The sequence below is a fragment of the Neodiprion virginianus genome, chromosome 2 (assembly GCF_021901495.1).
Source record: "Neodiprion virginianus isolate iyNeoVirg1 chromosome 2, iyNeoVirg1.1, whole genome shotgun sequence".
Taxonomy (NCBI): domain Eukaryota; kingdom Metazoa; phylum Arthropoda; class Insecta; order Hymenoptera; family Diprionidae; genus Neodiprion; species Neodiprion virginianus.
This window is the reverse complement of record NC_060878.1, coordinates 35,206,164-35,225,643: the sequence shown is the minus strand read 5'-3', so window position 1 is coordinate 35,225,643 and position 19,480 is coordinate 35,206,164. Positions and strand designations below refer to the sequence as shown.

At 44.1% G+C, this 19,480-nt stretch overlaps 1 protein-coding gene across 1 annotated transcript in view; it reads left to right on the top strand.

Moving 5' to 3' along the window:
• Positions 1–4,100: 4,100 nt before the first annotated feature.
• The window catches only part of LOC124297635 (POU domain, class 6, transcription factor 1), a 160,388-nt gene continuing 145,008 nt past the window's right edge, over positions 4,101–19,480 (top strand). The window contains exon 1 of the mRNA XM_046748869.1: positions 4,101–4,195. The gene's annotated coding sequence lies outside the window, so the exon portion shown is untranslated. The remainder of the gene's footprint in view (positions 4,196–19,480) is intronic.

Below are 19,480 nucleotides of genomic sequence, written 5' to 3'. Positions count from 1 at the left end.
ATACGTCCGCTAATTCCCGGTACGGACAGAACCCGTGAGGTACGTTTGTAACGGGAGAAAATTTACTCTCTAACCGCTGCTTAATTTTATATCCGTTGTAATCGTCATCGGCAATTCCACACTCGCAAATACAGTCATATTTGTGATCCGCGATACGTCCGGTATGTTTCATTTTACGTTTAACGTAAATACCTGCAATTTTCTCAAGTGTAATTCAGTTTGCAGGAAATATCATTCGCCGATATATACTTGGTCAATATTGTTCTCAACTTAGTCGGGCTGTTTGTGAAACTTTTCACACGAGCTGTACACCGATTGTTCCATCGATCACTTTTCATCATTGCTGCATGCCGAGAAGAAATTGCGGCTAGCAACTTCCGACCGCGTGTCATTCGATAATCAACCGCCTGTATCTAATTCCGTAAGTTGAACCGGCGCTAATTAACGCTGATTGGTACCAGCTACTTTAGATAATTTGCCGTGACTCAAGCGGTAATGATCCACACACGTCCTTGCTCCGATTAATCGACCTACTTTTATTTAGGCACAGTAACTAATTGATCAATTCGACTAGTTTTCACACCGCTACAATACCGAATATTGTACAGTGTATACGGAGAAAAGAATAAAAAGTTACCGTGCTCTATTCCATGAACTACAATTTGTCTAACTATATAAGCCTAGCTTGTCGGGCTTTGCCGTTAAATTACATGATGGAAGAAATTAGTGATTCGTATTAGGAAGACGGCATTTCGGAAAGATGGCATTTTTTTTTTACTTGCATAACAAACGTAGTTTATCGCGTTTTCTTTTTTACCTGTATATCGAGGCTCTGAATGTACTTCGAAAGCACTGAATGCTCGTAAAAGTGACGTAAAGCTACTTTTCTCACCAAGTATCCGTACTCTAGTGATTTGGTCTAATTTTTTTCTTTCATTCCGGTGAGCAGTTCCCTAAACCGAATTTCTCTTAACTTAGGTCCTCTCGTATTTGATACCCAAGCCTCGGCCTGACCGCGCAACGTAAAAATGAGCTCCACTGTCGGGAATATAACAAGTTAGCTGAAATCGTAGAGTTAACAAGAGGCTATACGTTTAGGGGTAGTAAGCGTTAATGTATTCAGCTGTACAGAAGTGAAGCATGCATATTCTAGATATATTATAAATAATTACTCAATTATATCTTTGGAAAGGTGATGAATAAAGATGGTCGGGTGTTGCGGCGGCGCGGAGAGGGTAGCCAAGCTAATAAAAAAAACTTATGTTGAATATTCAAACGCAACAAACTAGGTACACTGGTTACGGGTCCTTTTCCTCTGCCACCCGAGGGAAGACGGAGGAACGCTTATTTCAAATGGAGATCCATATTACGACGTTTTCGACGAAGAAGTTCAATTTTCACCAGGGCGAAAATTTCCACCGCGGGCTGTTCGGGCGTTTACTCTAAGAAGATAAGAGAGAGAAAAAAAAGCAGAGTTTCCATTGGTTCAACAGCTGCAAGAGAATACTGCAGTCGTGTAGTCCGTTATTTTTTAAATATTACTATGAATAAATTTCACGTACTCCTCCACCGGACACGATAAGTTTAAAATATCGCGACAAACGAACGGAGACTTCTCTAGCCCACGCGCAGTCGGCTTAGGTACTTCCTCTTCCGCCGGTGATAATATGCACCTATGAATTTACGACGTGTGGAGTGTGCGTTGAAAAGAGAGCCATTTACAGAAAATATAAAAGCACGGAGATCGCGCGCGGATAAAGTAAATATAGAGCGGAAGAGAAACGAAGTAGCAAAACACGCGTTATACGAGCCGTGCAATAGGTAATATAACCGATGCAAGAAAGCGGGCCCCCGGTCTGTCCGAAAATATTTTTATAAGACGGAACTCGCCCCTTCAAACCCCGATGACTTGGCCTGGCCCCCTTATAATGCAGGACGACGGCCTTTCTCCGCTGGACATGATTGCCTGCTGATAGAATTATCGAGGGTGGAGTTCGGAGCCTGCGTTCGAAACGTGTTCTCGTCCCCGAAAATACATGCAACGTAGCGCGCATACACGTCGCCCAAAGTACGTTGCACGAGGAGAAGAGTTTATTTTTTTCTTCCCCGGCGGGACTGGGTATCGGGCGATAGTAAGACTCGAGGAAAATCTGAGGCAAGGAAATGGAGGGTGGAACGGGGAGGAAGAGGGTCCTTGATGTCATCCCGGGTGCGCTCGAGCAGCGAGCGGGAGACGGACCGAACGTGAAATTCATAAGATCATGAGATTCGAGCAATGTCCGGATGTCAGGGGTTGCGTGCGGCGCGAGGGCGCGACACGCGTTGCAGCGTCGAGGGCTGCGGGACGGGGTTGCGAAATTGAAAGACTTGAGTGGCATTTACGCCAATTTCCTTCGCCATAAGTTCATAATTTTATTGCCAATTTATGACCCATTACAACCCATGACGCGTAGGGGTTGCGCCAGTTTTCGCGAACCGGAACGAAAGCCAAGACGATTTCTAGTATAATACCGGCTGTCAGGGCGAAACAGAGATTTCCCGTGAGGCGTTTCATGCCGCTGATCGTCCGGGAAGAAGTGCCCGGGGCGCGAATCGCCGCGTGCGCCTCAACAACATAGTTTTCAAAAAGTTGAGCGCGTCACTTTATCTTTGTGATAAATACGACACGGTTTACGCGCATTATTCCACCCCCCCACACCTCGGACGCCAACGCGTACGTGTGCAACGGCAGGGGTTGTACGATTCGGAGGCCCACCACCACGTTCTCGCGCCGCTCTACACATAGCCCATCTTTTTTAATGTTAGGTAGTTATATCCGCGCAGAACGCGCGGAAAACCCCAGGTCAATTTTTATCACGCAAACCGAGCGGTCGCCCGGTCGGCCGGCCGGCCCGAGCGTACCTATAAAAAATGCCTCTTTACGTATGGGGATTGGTCCGCGGAATAGGGTAATGTTGTTTTTTTCAACCCGGGTGGAAAAAAATTCGCCCCGTTCGTCGATTGGTCGAGAGGACAGATGACGCGGTGAGCGACGTGCCAACCTTCCTCCCCCCCCCACACGCCCCCCTCGACCCCTCTCCCACCCTCTTACCCCACCTTCCCTGTGACTCCGACATCGTGGTGGGGGTGCCGTTACCGAGTGAGGGGCGCACGCCGGGCGGAAGGGGATGGATATTGGATGGAAATATCATTACGTTCGAAAAGCCTTGGTACCCTTCCGAATGGAAAAAAATAATATGGGAACGAGAAAGAATAATGATCGCGAGAGGAAACGAATGAAAAAAATTTATACAGATGAGTAAGCAGCTCGTATGATGCACGGTTTGAAAGGACAACCTCGTCGAGATTTGTTCGAAGAGGATTTCTTGGGTAGCTGTAAATCGCGATTGCACGGCTCTGCAGTCTCAGAGATGTGGTGCATCATCGAACAGGGCTGGTAGCGGTCAAATCCTTTCAAAAAAGTGAGAGAAGTTACCTTGAAATTTATCGTTAGAAAAAGTGAAGCGGAAGTAACCGGTCAGAATTAATTATTGCAAAGTAATTAAACGACGAGTTTTATTCATCTCGTTAGAAATAGCTCTATTTTCAACTATTTCTCTGTGTACAGGTTTTCCACACTACAAGAATGTATCACTGCACTCGACATTCTTGGTAAATGAATGACAAGTGAACGACAACTCTGATTTATGAATTTATTTTCCCTTAGAGCGAAACGTTTTGATACAGAAACAATGAACAATGTAATCACAGTTGATTTTAGGAAATCAATCTGTAGCTGATTTTCTCGCTAAACATATTATACTTGATACCGCGTGGGAAAAAAGTTGCGCAACCAAATTTTTTATACACGAAACACAATCTCGATCGAAAAAGTGACTCGAGTAACCGTTTCTTGTAAAAAGTGACAAAAAGTGACTAACAGTCGGAGAAGTGACCGACTACCAGCCCTGAATTCGAATGATAATCATAAAAAAAAACAAGTGATTATTTTACTGCTCACTACTTTTTTCACTTCTTACAGACGATAAAACTTCAATCTTATAAATTCTTCTAACTGAATATCTCTGCGTCGTTTAATATATTTTGACTTCTTCTTTCAGGCGAACATTACCAGATGGTTTCGTCAAGTCCGTATCGTAAGAAAATTGTGCCTGAAAGTCACTGTTTGCCAGAATTATTAACTGCAGCTGCATCGGTGAGTGAGATTTTTTTCCGTTGAATATTGATAAAACATCTGCATATGAAACGTGTAAACAGAAAATTGAATAAACTCCTCCGTCAATCAGGGAGATTGTGAAGAGAAATGGTAATTTTGTATGAATTATCTCAACCGTAAGCTTTGCCGCTGTATCTATGCGGCCAATTTTTTAAAACACTGTATTTCTTCCTGAAAATGTTCAATTTCTAAAGGGATAATGATTATCCCGCAACAGATTACCAAATAAACGCAAAAGATTCGAGAAATATTATTCTGGAAATCAAACGTTCCAGCCACTCGAATATTCGGCTCTTCAAACTTACGTTTAACCCTTTCGGTTGCGAAAATGCACAAAAATTCAGGATTTTGCCATGGAATATGAAAAAAGGAAATAAAGGGTGCCGCTGTAGTGGCTTCTGTAACCGAAAGGGTTAATCCAGGTATACCACACCTCAACAAGTCGAGTTGACTTGTTGAGCAACTTGGAATCCCGTTCCATTCGGAGCCGAGTCTCCGGGTTTTGATGGGAATTTCCGCCTGGTCTGAGATTGATGTCTGGTCAGTGTATAAGTTGCAGTACGTAACCACGCGGATCGTAAATATGAACGTCGAGCTGAAGATTCCCTGGGACTGCAAGCTGCATGTTCCGGCGAATGACTCCAGGCTATATGCCGCGATATTTATTCTGCACTTGCTCCCGACAGTGCAACGTGATCAGCGCATTAACCAGGCGGGCTTGGCTCGTTTGGTTCGCAATTTTCATTATCTTTTTTTTTCATCTTGTTTTGCGATTTTTTTGATTCTTTTTTTTCTTTTTTTTTTCATCCTTCATTGTGCTCTATTTTTTCACCCCCATTTTTCCCGCTTCCCTCGCAACAACGTCCTTTTCCGACCGGCGCCTGCCTGGGATGCGTTTTTATCGATTCGTAGAGCCCAACCGATGCCCCTGTGTCTCTACATGCATGTGTATATCTGGTGTATATATATGGGAGTATTTATGTACCTCCGCCTACATCAGCTCTCACCCTTGTGCATGTCCGTGCTATTCTCTATCCTCACGCCGCGTTTTTACGGATAAAAAATTTGACAGATTGCCGCGAGACACAACAAGCGAAAACATTTACTTCCCGTGACTTTTGGCCTTCTTATCGACACTTCCGACGGTTTTTTTGTTTTTTTTTATTTCCTCTCTTACCTATGGGCATACCGAAGCATGCGAAAATCGATTTATTCACGAAAATTTGTACACAACTTTAGAGTACGCGTCAGTGAGTTCGATCTTATGAATTCTACTTTTTTTTTTTACCATTCGTTGTGCGATGTACGTAATTATTTCGTTTCATCGTTTACCTGTAAAATTAAAGACAAAGTCTTTCCAAGTTTGTTTAATATCATACGCGTCAAGGCATTGAAAAAACTTTACCAGTATAACGGCGCTGATCCTCTTCGAAGAGAGCGGTATTCTAGCTGTTTCCGAAAGTGTCAACACACCTGTGGATCGTCCACACCTCTGCTGTTTAGAATAATAAGTAAAACACGAGCATATAACCTATCGCGGGAGCAAACGGTTTACGGTAGATCGTGTTTCGCACTCGATTAATTACACGAAATAAGAACTCGTCTGCAGCGTGAATTTAATATCGGGAAAGAAGCAATTTCCGCAACTGTAGGCCACTCATTCCGTGCGGTATGTATAACTATTTACCCCGTACAGTTTATCCTCCTTCCTGTACGTGTACACAAGAGAGAGAAAGAGAGAGAGAGAAAGAGAGAGAGAGAGAGACAGAGAGATGATCAGCGGCGTGACACGGAAGAAAAAACGACGGTGTGTGTAGATCGGGGAATACGCGTCTCTCTTCAACTCGGTTTCCGTAACTCCCCCTCACATCGCTGCCTCCTTCTCTCTCTTTGCCACCAGCCTCCGTGATATTCTCTCTTCCCGCTGCACTGCTGGGTCGAGTCTACGTAACGGGGGAGAAAAAAAGTGGAACAAAAAGGAGGAAAGAATGAAAAAGGAGGAAAAAAAAACGCGGAACCCGACCGCAGATTGCTCCAGCATCCCCTCCCCCCCCCCCTCCCCGCAGACCGCCGAGAGCCCAGAGGTGGAAACATCCTCGACGGGCTCTGTGTGTAGTAAGTGATTCGGGAAAAGACAGAAATGCCAAACACCTGTGGAATGGTGACGATTCGGCTAAGTGTTGTTCAACACCCCTACTACACATACCTGCGCATACAGGGAATCACGGTTAAACACATTTCAGTTCTCATCTTTCGCGAAATAAAGTGATATATATCCCACAACGCGCAGAAGGACTATCCCCATCCCTCGATTTGAGACTTGGCTTGACGGATTAAGCTCGAGCTTCATTCAGCTTGATCCGCATGGACGGCATCGGCGAGTCGGTCGTACAATGTCCTCCGACGATTGATTGGTCGGAGAGGACGAGTTCTCAGGTGTGCAGTTCGAAAAAAGCACCGGAACGCTTGTTCCAGAGGTGACGGAGATGATCCGACAAGTCAAAAGTCGCGTGCATCCCGCCGCTCCTGGACCTTGTCCACGTCCGCGTTTATCGTCCCCCTTCGGGATTCGGTTTGTAACCATGGAAACCCTAGCTCATAATGATCTTCCACCAGCAGGCTTGTGCAGAGTCCAGCAACAGCACCCTTCTCACTTACCCGCGGCACACGCGCGCACGCACACGACTATCGCATCAGCTGGGGGATGAGGACCAGGATGGTGATGGTGATGGGGATGAGGATGGGGTCGAGGGTGGAGGGTGGACGGCGCGCATCCACTGACCGGCGAAACGCACGCGTGGCTTCGGGGTGTGTTGGTGCGTCGAAGGGTCATCTTATTACAGTATAAAGTTATCGCTAACTTCGTTCCGCAACATCGATCGCCGCCCGCTATCTAGTGCCGCTATCGCCGCGGCTAACTGCTCTCTCCGCGTTCTATCGATGGACCCTCTTATAGGTACGCCTCTCGGCCAACAGATACTGGTCAAGGGAAACGGAAGTGACGAGCTGTGCCAGACTCGATTATACGTTGTCCCGGAATTGGTCACTCTATACGAATGCTGCCACCGTCAAAGTTCAACCTATACGTGCATACTCTCCTTGTAATTACCTATCCTACCGACTGACTATTACCTCGACTTTCAACACCCATCCGGAATAGTGTCGCGCCAACATCCTCCTCACCTCCGCAGAGGTTCGATTTTATTTCACCGGGTAGTCGGTGGTTTTTTTTTTTTTTTTTCTTGTCATCAAAATTTCAACTGTGGAACTTTTTAACGCAAATTATTCACCAGATACCGTCCGTCGAGTCAAATCGGAATTTTTCGCTAAATTCGATCCAATCTTAAGACAATCCGACGTAGCCTGTAACAAGATATCAAAGGATGTTGAGTCTCTGATTGCCAGAATTAAACTCAGCTACCGAGACGTACTTCTTTACTTTTGAAAAAAATTTTAAATACTGACTAACACTCAAAGGTCGATTTATATTCAACTTTGTTGCGACGGATTTTGGAAAAATACAAGTGCAGGAGAAATAATCAATATCTGTATTTTTTGACCCGACATTTGCGAACACCGTGAAAAACACTAATTCCTTTCATCAAAGAAACTTAGTGCTCTTCAAAGGGATGCAAATCTTACCTCGCAGATTTCGACGCAGGTCACATAAATAAATTTCTTCTTTAATGTATTTCAACCCAAGAAAAAACTCCTGCTTTTCATACATGATGTTACACGTATACAAGTCAGAGCCTCGTGGCAAGCTTCGTCCTATATACCAGAAATCGGATTGAAAATACCATTTTCCAGCTTATGATATAGTGGAATAGTATACGAATGTATAACGATCTCGCATTGATTACCATCCATCCCCCTCTTCCCCTTTTTTTGTTCTGCTTTCCGCCCTCATAATTTCAGTCGCTAAAAACGGCGATTGAATTCAGGCTTGATTTTGGGGTGATAAATTTTTAGTCCCAGCTACAAAGGGTACGCTAAAAAAAACATCGAGGTTGAATTGTTAGGGAAGGTTTCGGTTGAGCCAATATAATGTTCACGAAGTGCTGAGTGTATTCCGGAAAACTCCTCTTTGATTCCAGCTTTGAATTCCTGGCCACACATACGTATGGGTACAGCCCCGAAAAGCCGTGCCGGTAAATTCAATGATTTTATGCAAAAATTGCACAAAGGGGCAACAGTGCTTTGCGAAAGTAAATAATAATAATGAAAATGGTTTTACAAAATAAAACGGGGGCCCATTCTCTATTTGGCTGTACGCTTTGCAGTTTCTGCTAATCATATTTTAACAGCAATTCTCATTTCGATAAATTTTCACACGATAAAAAAATAGCAGCAAAACCACCGCCGCGCGCCGCCATCATTACAATTTGGAACAACTGGGCAGACAGCGTAAAAATGCAGCGGAAGAATTCGAAACGTATTTGCTTTATAAAAATTGAATTCGTTATTTGTTAGTTGGGCATTGCAATCAACGGCTCGACTCGGTGAATTAGTCCTTTATCCTGGTTGCATGCGGTGCGGATAGAATTTATGCGTGCAGCAGCAAATCCACTTCGCCTTTGTCTTGACGATCAGGGTTGAATTTTTTAATCAATAAACAATTAGTAAGCTGGAAGTAAATGCGGAGGAAAATGCCGCGGGGTGCTTCGGTGTCCGATGCCCGTGGAATAAGAAGGACGAACGAAGGAGATATCTTGCTGGAATCAAGAGAGCAGCGATCGCTCACTTGAGAGATAGACCGCCCTCGAGGGCGAGGAGAAAGAAAATCGCTTGCGGGTAGGCGTAAATAACAATTGTGCAAGATAATGAGAGCAATTAAATAGAGTTGTTAAAGTTGATTACCTCGAGGCCGGCTCGGTATGACGATGTAGCGAAATTGCGAGCCGCGTGGAAACGTAATTCGAGGGAGAAAAAACGCGATACAATCTCGAAAAATCGAAACATCGAAAACGTATTTTACGTGCCGTGCGCAAAGATCACAACTAGACATTTTTTCATGAAGGGTTTGTTAATTAGGCGAGAAAAGGTGTTAGTGTCTAGTAATTAAAATAATTCAAACTCGTCTTCCGCGCTATTTTATATGGATATTCTTTTTATTCTTAATCATTTTCTATTCATCGCTTGAAAGGCTCTTGATTTTAAGTGCAGCCTTTGATAATTTATAATAAGGCTCTGAAAGGCCCTGTCATTTTCCATGTAAGAGTTGCTACCCCTCGCGAGCGACCCACTTATGCAAATTGCCAAGGGTTAATTTTACCCCTTAGACTCTCTACTCTTGTTAGGTGCAAGACTGACGTGACTAACTACAAATTTCTTCAGCTTCTTTTTAGTCGGCTGAAACTCCGAACGAACCGTGCGTGCAATGATGATTCAAAAATCACCAACTCGCAATTAAATCGGTTCCTCGTGTAGTTGCCAATTTAGAAAACCAATTATACATGTATATTTCATGTCGAGAACAAATAGAGGCAAAGCATACGCGCGCTGTCCAGCTGTTTTCTTGCAGAAATTACTCCGAAGCTGTGGGGGGAAAAAAAGTTTTTAACTATTTAGAAAACCGAAAGCGGTGGAACAAATGGCCCTAGGGATCGCGGGCAAGGCTACTGATTTCACTTTCCACGCGTTCACGGCATCATGCACTTCTCTATAACTGCATGGCCGATAATTGCGTGAAATATCATTTTCACCCGGGGGGCGTGCACCGCAATATTTCCGCGATTTCACAGCTCAGGGCCCGTCCCCAGATCGTTGCACGCGTGCATAAAACCAGCTGGAGTTAATTATCCTTTGCACAACGAGCCGATCCCTGCTATTCCGCTAATACGACTCCTGACGTGAATTTTATTTCTATACAGCAAACGCACGTGTATATACAACATCACGTTTTACGTCACAGACCGATTCCAACGGGTTGTTCGATCGCTGTGAAAACTCTTGTGGCGATCTCTTTCGCTCTTCGAGGGCGCGAATTTAGCGGAACGTAGTCGAACACCCGTTATGAGCATTACCAGCTTCGGGAAATCTCCGACGTTGAAGTTATCCCGCAGGCAACCCCTGCTCAGCCGGGCTTCCCTCCCTGTTCGAGGTACCGGCGCCTATCTACAACCACCGCTACTCATTATGCTAAGCACCAAAATCGATAGCATTAGAACGGCAAACCCCAGCCGTCTGATTTCGCGCGACCCTTTCGGTCCCACAATTGCTTCGGATCCATCAATATGCAAGTTTCCACTCTCGTGCCTCTGCATACCTAATTCAACGTAATTCCAGCTAGATTTCCAACTACTCGCGGCATTACACCCCTCCCCCCCACACACACACACACACACACACGCACGCGCGTTCGCGATTTACGTACGTACAATCACGCTTACACCAGCCTGCCATCTTTGTTCAACCCTCAATCTTATCGATGTCTGAGTCCTTGATTCATCGACCTCGCTCAAGTATACTCCATGATTACAGAGACGAATCGTTTTGCTAGACATTTCTCAGAATGTCAGAAAATTAGAATCATTTTCAAGTGATCATCAATAAACAAGCTGCTTCATTTTTATGAAATCCAAGTTTTATTTTCAAGCGATTGTCGAGATCTCTGTAAATTCGTTTTGAAAAATGGCGACGTGATACTGGAGTTTGTCGAGATTTGTTACCGCTGTGTTTGAAAACCGTGTCGATTGGATACTCACCCCGAGTTGGTCTAAGTTTCATCAAAAACCTACTGTTTTGACTTGAAAAAAAAAAAAAAAAAAAAAAAAAAGTGAAAGAGAATAGAAATTGTAACCCAGATTAATTGCAGCGGTTTGATGACATTGTTGAAAGGCATTTCGCGATTTCTACTGTGAAACAGTGGCGAGAGTATGGATAAAATCTTGATAAAACGATGATGGGAAAGCAGGGGAGTAAAATCTCTCTCCCGATTTTACCAGCCTCTCGGCATCCGACCCTCCGGTCTACATTCATCTCTCGGTCTCTCCATCTCTCCTCTCATTCTCGCGCTCGCTTGAGGTTATACTCGTCGAGGGGTAAGTGATTAAGCGATACACTTGCCTTAATTCTCAGCAATTTCACCACTCACCGGACGATCTGAGTTACCTTACTTGGGACGGTGCAAGTCGATCTACAAGCTCGACCCTGGATATTAGAGGCTGCAAGAGATGACGAGAAATCATATTGGCTGTGTAAAAAATATTGCGCAAATAGCTTGAGTTGCAGAGATGAAGAAAAACAATTAAACATATTTGTACAAAAACTTACTAATCGACGGCGGAAATAAAAATAAATTAATAAAAATAAAAGAGAAAAAAAATTGAAAAACAAAAAATGGCGAAGCGTGGAAAGAGGTCGGATCGCATCGCGGAATCATGGAATCGTAGTCAGGTCGTAATGAAAGGTGGTTGGAATTGGACCCCCTTCGGTGCCGGAGCTGGAACATCCGAGTGAATATAATTAGAGGATTGGGGTGGAAAGGGTGGGTGGGGGGGAGATGACGTAATCAAAGGGTGGTGGACATGGGACCGTGAGAGGAGTGGGGATATGGGTGTTCGGTCCGAAGGGGAGAGGGGTGGAAATTATCATTCGCCGAGTGGCGGGAGTGCGAGTTCCGCGAGGGTCAGACCACCGTATCACCAGGCACCCGGCACCCTGCACCTTCCAACCCATCCAGCCCGCACCTACAACGGTGGACAAGTTGATGCCGAGGCGGTGGTCGGGTGGACGGCTGGACCATGGCCTGTAGTTTTGTCATTAGCCGATAGAGCCGACCGATAGACGACAGATACGAGATTATTGGCTAGGTTGGCACTTGGCCTCAAATGGCCCGAAATGCTTCGGATTAGGGGGAGGGAAATTCGTGATCGTTGCTAATGAGAATGGATTCAACTCGCAGACGCCGGCAGGACGTTAATAATTAAACTCGAGGCGTCAGCGACGTCGAAGTGTCGCCGTTCCTTTACGTCCCCCAACCTTGCCGTGCCATTTCTCTCTCTTTCTCTCTCTCTCTCCCTCCTTCTCTATTTTTCGTTAACGACAAGATAGTTCGGGAGCTATCCGAGAATCATTAATCATTGCTTTTCAATAAACCGAAACGTTTCTCGAAAGAAGTCTAGCTCAGAGTGTATTATTCTTTTTCGCGATTCGGAGATATTCTCGTCGTTGTAACTAATTGTAAGGAGTAGTTTTTTAAAAGTCTCAAGTAACAATTTGTACACTGGCAATATTCTTCAATTTAAATTACTTGAGCAAACACTTTGCAGGATAGGTTTGTCGAAAGTTTGGAATTACAGGGAAAAATGAGGAACTTCTCAATTGCAAAAACGGAACGAAATTGTCGTTGCAATGCTATTGCGGAACCTCGGCAACGGGTGTATAGGATATACGTGTACAGGATTGCGAGAAGCAACGCGGAGGCGCAGCCCAGCATCTATATGTAAATATGAAAAACGATATTTTTCGAATCATTCGTTACTGTTTGGCATATATTATTTATTCTGCATCTCGTATATCTTTCGTTTGTACGCGGGAGCTGCGTTCGGCTCGGCCGAGGCGAAAGAGAAAAAGTATTGGCAGAAATAATCGATGGGGCATCAATAATTACTGGGTTGAGCACAAAGGCGCGGGGACAAGAGATTTCCCGTTGATGTTCGCAATTTTTTCCAACCAAATGGAGTCACGAACGAAAATTATAACGCGAAATTTTTTCAACCGATTTTCACAACCGAATATTTTTTTTCACGTACAATAGTTTTACTGCTTGAATTCTCTCGCGCGGTTTCTATCGAATATAGAATCATATATAGGAGCTTCCAATACACACGGGGGCAATTCGAAACCCCGGGCCTCTCGCAACGCCGTCGAAGACGGTAAAATTCCCGTTAAAATTCCATTATGATCAACTTTTGACTACGCTTGCCTTTCCCGCCTTTCCTCCGTAGATCCCCGTTTACATCCACCTATGTATGCACGCTTCCAATAAAAACTCTTTCGTCCCGTCAAGTGAATTTATTTTCATCGATACGCGACTCTTCGCGTTTTCTACTCTCCCCCGTATACCGAACACTTCTCTACATAATGTTCTCAAGTTCGACGCGTTGCTCGCGTTTCAAAATAATGGCAAATTTTTCATTTTCCAACGTTTCCAATGCTCGTTTGGTGCTCGTGATTCTCACCAATTTTTGCAAATGAATTCCTTAAAGCATTTCACCCTCCTTATTCCCGTGCATTGTTTCTCATAGAACGCATAATTAAATACGCTCACTTTGCGGAAATGCAGTAAACGGTACGACCATTGATATTTTTATGATTCTAATTGTCCTAGCGGCGAAGGGCGTTTGCTAGTTGAAGAGATTTGTTAGAATGTTTTAGATAGCGATTTCTCACCCGTATAGTTAAGCCCCTCGCATGCCGTTAAGTACTTTCGAGGCATAGTAATATTCAAAACAGAGGGCGTTTCTTCGGCTACTAAAACATACCGTATTTCACAGGGGACTGGATGAGCTGGACATGATAATTATAAACGAATATGAGCTGAAATATAGAGATATTATACGCTGAGTTGGGGGGGCTGTTACTTCATAATTTTTCAAGAATTATTACGGAAGGAAGTAGCCGTCTGTTTTGCGGAAAATAGGTTTGTTCCTTCGTCCATGCATATCTCTCCTGTAAGATTATTCTTTGATAACTGTTACTATTATTTCGAGTTAGTTTATCACAATACCATAGCGAAATTTCTATGCTATTGCTGCGCTTCTTCAAATGCCAATTTTTTCTTTTTTTTTCTTTTCTTTTCTCTTCTAATAAGAATTTTTTAAAAATAAAATTGCTAAACGATCAGTACGTTTAGCGATCAAATTTTATTGTAACCTCTGATTGATTGATAATTCTACGGTGCGAGCTTCTTCGAGTCGTCTGAATTTCGGACCGATATCCGGCTCCAGGAACAGAGTTCTCGAAACTTCCGGGGGAGAAGACCGGCTGCTTTGGGCACGACGAAGACGGCGAACACGAACTCGTCGAGGTTATATAACTCGCGGCTCCATTATTGCACGTCGATTAGCTACAATTAAAATATTTCGGCGTCTTGCGTGCACCGCGGATATTAATATAAGGAAAGAGAGAGAGAGACGTATGATTGTGGAAGTTGGCGTACGTAGACACGGACATTACATAGAACGCAAAGGTGCGCGTAGAGCGCGAAAGCTCGTCCGATTATATGTAAATTATTGGCAAAGCCCCGCATACCGTCATTGATTAAATAATCTTACGGAAACTCTGGTAATCACTTATTTATTACGGCAATTATTTAACCACCTATTAGGTGTGCCGAGGATCGAGATATTGCGCTATTATATCTCGTAAATTCAATTTAGATTTTACAAGAAATTAATACCATACATGCCGACGCAGAATTTAATCGCAAATATACCTACGCGTCTTTGTCTCACAATCAGTTGAGGTAGTTTCGTTTTTTGCAACAGCTGTATAAGCAGCGTCAAGTCCAGTCACGTGGAATGGAATTATCTTTGCCCGTGCCGCGAAAAAGAAATATCACTCTTCTCGCTGTATATTATACTCATGCAGATAGATACCTGCAGTATAGGAGTAGGTATAAACCGTAAATGCGTAAGCCCCATTGATCACTGTTGGCCAATAGTATATCGGCTTAAGTTACACTCCCGCCTGCCGGTGCAGGACTTTTCTAACCATCCGAGGCACGCCGGTGCGCATAATAATTTTATCTGTTTCATCCATTCATTCGGCACTATCGCTGTAACATAAACGTTTAAGCCTGGGTTTCTATACCGACGCGCCCCGCGGTTCTAGGGCTGCATAAATTATCGGCGAATCGTTACGAATAGTTTTGTGAATATATGAAGCTGAAAATTAAACGACATTCTGGAAACTTTTGGCTATAATTTCAGAGCTTCAAAATAGTTCGCTCTATAATTAATTCTCTAAACCGATGGGCAGAGGCCGGATAGGGATTCGACTAGGCGTGCCTTCGACCGATAATCGACCCCCGCGTTTCTTTGTCCGCAGCGCATATGGCGGCTTCGATTATTTTTACACGTGAAAAAGTATAAATGAAAGATGAAAGAAAAAATCGTATAAATGAACGAAACGAAAGTAACGGAGGCGGCTGATTTTTAAATTTCGACGTACGCGTCGCATCGACGTGTCGTGTCGACACCGAATGTCCTTGCTTCGGGGGTTCGGAGGTATGGCATTTATAGCATTTAGCTTGGACGAGGCGCAGCGGCGAGGGTGTCGTCCTAGGCAGAACGGAATCAAGAGAGGCTTACTAAATATTCAAGCATTACGTCTCTGCATAAATTCATTTCATTACACCGCCGCCAAATATTGCTTTTGATGCTCTCTCTTCCTCTCACTCTCACTCTCTTTTACTCACTTACTTTCAGACTGCGCACTAGGATATCAAATCCACAACAGTTTCGGCGAAGCTTAAACCTCCGAATAAATGCACGCCCATTTCCCGATCGGTCAAAATATATTTCTTATTATATTCAATGGCAAGATTTAAAATATGCATTGAAATATTTTGGAAAGACAGTTTTTCAATGTGCACAACGATTGTTACGAAGGATGAAAAAATGCCATTACGCTTTGTTTGCGAATTCTCAATAAAATTAATGTAATATACAACTACGTATCATTCAAATTAGTTTTTACGTTTTTTAAATAAAAATTACATAGAATCGTAAGAATCGTTGAAAGCTTCTGCTTTTTCACTTCTTTGAGTATTTCGCGAGACCGTCGCACGGTAACCGAAGTTAAATGATCAGGAATTGGGAAATGAATTTATTTTCCCATGGCATAAATTCGACAATATTAAACGTCGGTCGTTTTTCATGCAAAAGTATAAAGTCAAAGATATTGAAAACAAGTCGAGTTGCGTGCCATCGGTGATTGGAAAAACGGAGAAAGGGGCATAAAAAAGGTGTCGACACGTCACCGCAGGCGGAAGAAGAGAGTCGGGCCGAGCCTGTAAGGCATCAGCTCCCGTTGCGAGCGAGGCGTCAGACCGGCCTCTCATGCATATGGAGCATTTCATTATATTAAACCCTTTCAATGTATAATTTACTTTTGCGTGAGTCATTTTAGTACGTATACCAGCTTATAACGTACGATGGGTCTGCGCGATCGGAAGTTGCGCCTCGGCGTCGGCTGATCTCGATCTCGCCGAGGAATCGCTTCCCGACCCCGTTTTCGACGTCTCGATTTCGCACCTATGTGCCATCGCCGACGATGAGAATTCGAATTTTTACTGCCGAGAACGCGGAGACGAAGCGTCGATCTCTCAACGAGGCCGTAATGAGCCCAACGGCGAGTCATTGTTGTAGTCATGATACATTTTCGTTATGCGAAACGAATGCCCGGTCTGCGAATGGCGGATTCTTCGCAATGCTAGTCGTCCAGCAGTTTATTACATTCCTTGGAATTAATATGCGAGACTATAAATTGTCCTCTTCCACCGGCATTTGCATTACCATGCAGCCGGTAGAACCTAGTTTTTAATTAATGGAAGCCTTGATTCATTATGTAAATACGGGGATGATTATTATAGGCGAAACTAGTGTAAGACACCCGCCGTCGTTATTATCTTTCGCTCTCTTTCTCTCGTTCTACCCCCCCTAACCCCTTCATTTCCTCGCTTCTCCTCTCACGCCTCTTCTTTTTCTTCCTTCCATTTTCCTCCCCATGCCCCGCATCGTCGTACTTCGACATCTTGCGGGGAGGAGGCGACGTTTCACAATTAAGAGAATTATTACCTGACCGCGGGGAGATATATTGTTTGAGGAAATTAGCGGACCAAGAGCCGTTGAAACGTAGGGCAAATACAGATGTTTGAATGAAAAAAAAAAGGAAAAAGAAACGAAAAAATTGAGAAGGAAAAAAAAAAGGAAACGCAAAGGCCAATTGAGAATAATACTTGAAAGAGGTTTGAAGCGATGATAAAATTTATAAGTTCCATTGTCTTCTTTATTATGCCCCGTTTCCGGGGAAAAATCTCTCAATATTTTCCTTTGCTTCGGCTTCTGCACGCCGCGCTCGACTCGACATCGCTCTGACCCAAACCCCGACGGAAATTAACGAGTGTAATTTTAATGAGAAAATTATTCAAAAAATAACCCCGCAGCAGAAATAACAGCCTTGTTCAGAGTTAAAAGGGGGACGACGGGGGTCGGGGAGGGCGAAAGGGGGTGAAACGAACGGCAAAGAGGGGTTTTTGTGATTCAAAAAACAAAGGAAAGTACAAGGCATCTTTTTTCCCGGTCACTTCTCATCGCGCGGAGTCGCGACCACCGGTCATCTGGGAAGCACGTCACTTCATTACGCGTTAGTCAATTCGAAAATTACTTTCATCCCTTGCAGAATCTCCGCAGGACAATTCGATTCTATCTAAATTACAGAATAGCAATACGTTCTTTGCTCTTCGCTAGTAGGTGGTGAACGGTTTTTTTTGTTTTTCTTAAATTTTCGCTCGCTCGTACGTTTGTGTATTTGGCGAGCAAAAATTACATTATTTTTTAGGTTGTTTCATCAGTGCTAAAAAATATGCAAACCACCCTTTTTATCTGTCAGAGGAGTAAAGCCGCATTTCGGATCCTCTCTGGCGAGCAGCGTTGGGGTTCGCTGGGTGAATCGGACATTCACAGTAACACAATTAGACCAACAATCGATAGGAGCTTCTAGCGATGGCTCCGAGCAACCACTTCACCTCCGGTTTTCTCGATTCTCCGGCAATTTTTTCCCTCACAAGTGACGATCCGCAATCGTTGCTGATCGCTGGACGTCCGGAGGTGATAAAAAAATAAATAAATAAAGTCGACTCGCGACTGCGTTTCCTTGACGATGTTAACCGTTGGAGCGTCGGTCATCCGCTGACGATTAAATCGTCGAGTGACCAAACGAGGCAACCAAGCTTGGCCCTCGGAATGGACAGTCCATTTCAATTTTGAAGAGTGAAGAAACAAAGGAAGAAAAATATCCGAATGTCAGAATTTTTCGAGTTTGTTCGTAACGCGTCGGTCAACACTTTTTTTTTCATTACGTCAGGCGGGTGTGGGGAGCGTTTTGTTCACGACAAAGGCTGCTCCTACCTCTTGCTAGGACACCATCCTGACGCTGCTCTGACGCTACCCTGACGCCACCCTGACCACCCGCCTTCCTCGCCCTCGCCCCCGCCTCGCCTCGCCCTTTGTCCAGTGTAGGATTTCATCCCCCACGTCCTCGCCTCGCCCTGCCACCGCGGTTCAATCCTCCCACTCCAGCAGACCATCCCCTATCTCATTTGGCCTCATTGTGCCTTAGCATCCATTGTTTTTTAAATTACAAACCCCACTTCTCCGGAGTGAACTCGATTCCATTTCGATTTTTTGAGACACAATCACCCGGTTGAAATATTTCCCACGCTCAAGATTAACTGATTAACAATGGTCTCCGGCATTTCACCTTTTGTACCTTTGTATGTAATATACCGCATACTCTTCGAGTAATTAGAAGTGAGCTCTTCGTTGGTAAAATATTTCGGCATTCCGTGTCTATTTTTTAAAACTCGTTTATCTCGGATACTGAAATTTTGCCAGCAATTGCTAGCCGGTAGTAAAACAGTTCTACGTCAAGGCACAAATCAATTTTCATCAATCTTAAGCCAATATTTATTTTAACTTTGGGATCCGAAAGGATGAAAATTTCAATTTAAAACAACGATTTACCAAAACACTTTCTCGAGTACCTCATTAACGTTAGGATCTTAAACTCTCGACCGCATATTTAACGACCATAGACATTGCATTGAATGTTGAAAACGGTTTCTGTGTAACAATCATACTCGATTTGCGATAGGAAATAAAGCGAAGCACGTGACGGAATGAAAGCGATATCGAAAGCTACTTATACGTGTGTAGACTCGAATAACTGAAGAAATTTGTCAAATTCTTTGCATTTATTCGTGAAAAATAGGGAAAAAAAGCGCACCGCAACGATCGAATCCGTGTCTCCTCTGTCGATCTCACCCCGGTCTTCTCAAGTATCGTCAAACGTCGCATCGAGCATTCCAACCGACCTGATCTTGCTCCGCTCGCGCGTCAATGAAACGATTTCATTACTTTCTGGGGCATGAATCATTCGAAAGGAAAACACCACACCCCCCGGCCCCGCGGGGCGAGGGAAATTCGCCAACACGTACGTACGGGCGTGCAAACAAAACGGGCGAAATGACGAGGA